Source organism: Penaeus monodon, chromosome 18 (genome assembly GCF_015228065.2).
Source record: "Penaeus monodon isolate SGIC_2016 chromosome 18, NSTDA_Pmon_1, whole genome shotgun sequence".
Lineage (NCBI taxonomy): Eukaryota > Metazoa > Arthropoda > Malacostraca > Decapoda > Penaeidae > Penaeus > Penaeus monodon.
Genome location: NC_051403.1, coordinates 45,511,331 through 45,513,830, shown reverse-complemented (window position 1 = coordinate 45,513,830; position 2,500 = coordinate 45,511,331). Strand labels below are relative to the sequence as shown.

The following is a 2,500-nucleotide window of genomic DNA, read 5'->3' as shown; positions in this document are numbered from 1 at the left end:
TAGATCTGATAGATTAAAATTCGACGAGATAGATAGATCTGATAGATAGAAATTTGTTGAGATAGATAGATCTGATAGACTGAAATTAGACGTGAGAGATTTACTGGATAGATAGAGATAGATAGATTTGTAGAGGCGATAGACTGAGATAAAACGTTAATTATTTTATGTGTCTAAGCGAGGAATGCACGGTAGTGGTGTTGGTGGTGGGGGGGGGGGGTGGAAATACATTTTAATTTACGTAAACTCGATAACGACATCGTCTCTTGGGGTAAAATACGCGGAGGTTCAAAGTGTTCAAATGGAAAGAAAAAACATTTTATCTCAGCAGCAAAAGAAAGAGAAAAATAGTGTGTTATCGTGTTATCAGTAATTTCAGCAATAAAGTGTTGGGAAGGCTGAGAGGGAAAGGTGAAGAGAGAGAGAGAGAGAGAGAGAGAGAGAGAGAGAGAGAGAGAGAGAGAGAGAGAGAGAGAGAGAAAGAGAGAGAGAGAGAGAGAGAGAGAGAGAGAGAGAGAGAGAGAGAGAGAGAGAGAGAAGAGAGAGAGAGAGAGAGAGAGAGAGAGAGAGAGAGAGAGAGAGAGAGAGAGAGAAGAGAGAGAAGAGAAAAGGGAGGGAGAGAGAGAGAGAGAGAGAGAGAGATAAAGAGAGAGAGAAAAAAAAAATAAAGAGAGAGAGAGATAGATAGATAGATAGATAGATAGATAGATAGATAGATAGATAGATAGATAGATATAGATAGATAGAGAGAGAGAGAAAAAAAAAACAGATATAAACAGAAACAGATACAAAAATAAATAGATAGAAAGAGACCAAGACACAGAAAAATATCAATAAATACAACAACAATAATAAAAAAAAATCCCCCAAAAAGCAAACACACATTTCTAAAACACACAGGCCGCAACAACAAGCACAAAGCAGGCGCCAGAATGCACCAGACTATATGTCCAAAACGGCATGTGTTGTGTACGTAGCATTTGTGTGTTATAAACAGCTGAACGCCTGTCTCATTTTGTAGGCAAGACGACTCATATTATCAGTATTTTTCCCTTTGCATTTTCGAAATTTGAAGTTGATGATGATGATGATAATAAAGAAAACATGAAACATTATCTTTCTATGATAATGAGGATTGGTGACTGAAGTGGTGATGTATAGGGGCAGATGGTGATAATGATCGCGATGCTTGATGATAACAGAAGTAAAAGTAATGCCAATGGTGACGTAGTTAATACTGATAAGAAAGGCAATGTTGATTATGATTGCAATAGAATTATTGCGTAAGTGAAAATATCAATTGCAATAATAAAACGATAATTTGATGATAAGATATGATTATGATACTGATGATAATGATAACAATGGTGATCATTTCAGTAATGATGACAATTTGACTAATATTAATTTCTAATATATGACATGTGGAAATAAAAATGATAGTAAGTAATCGCTGCACCAGTAATGAAATCTAAGATGTTAACTACAGTAATAATGCTAAAGATACTCTTACTATTATTATCACTATTATTTACTACAGCAACAACTACGACTACTATTACTACTACTACTACTACTACTACCACTAGTACTACTATTATTACTACTACGACCACTACTACTATTACTATTACTAGCCTTACTGCTGAAACTAATGCTAATGCTAAAACTATTACTACGATTACTACTACAACAACAACTACTATTACTACAACTATTACTACAACAACTTGAACAACAACAACTATTACAAAAACAAACACAACAGCTACTTCTACTAATTCTACAACACAAGCAGCAACTACAATTACAACAACAAATACAATTATTTCTACAACAGTAAACAACAACTATTAATTCTACAACAACAACAAATGCAATTAATTCTACAACATAAACAACAGCAATTAATTCTACAACATTTAATTCAACAACAACAATTAATTCTACAACAACAGTTAATTCTACAACAACAACAACAATTAATGCTAATTATAACTTCTACCTCTGTGCTGTTCCTCCTCCTCCAACTATAACTTTCAATAAGAATATGTTAATATTGATCTCGGTAATGATGTAAATGACGATGATAATAGTGATGATATAAGTAATAAATAGATTAATCTTGATAATCAGGAGAAGGATGAACTCTGGAATAACTTGAAATAACTTGAAGCTTTATCGTTTATAGTCAAAAGGAGAAAACAAACAAAAACAGCAGCTAAAAAGACTTTTCTTGCTTGATATTGTGTACTCCTAAAATAAAGGATAGAATTTCGGAAAACTTTTAACAGCTTGGGTAAAAAAAAAAAAAAAAAAACAAAACTTTGAGTTGAGGATTGCAACTTATTTTACACCCTTATCCCCCTTCGCGTTTTTGTTTGTTTTACTGTTTTTAATGTTTTTCTTTTGTATTTATCTTTATTCGTTTTTGCATCTATTTATTGTACTTGTTTTTGTATTTATGTTTTTCTTTATTTTAATCAATTCATTAAAATTT

The 2,500-nt window shown here is 32.4% G+C and overlaps 1 protein-coding gene across 1 annotated transcript in view; it reads left to right on the top strand.

The window, feature by feature from the left end:
* LOC119584803 (putative neural-cadherin 2) overlaps positions 1-2,500 on the top strand; it is a 113,123-nt gene that overhangs the window by 1,092 nt on the left and 109,531 nt on the right. The gene's annotated exons all lie outside the window — the stretch shown is intronic.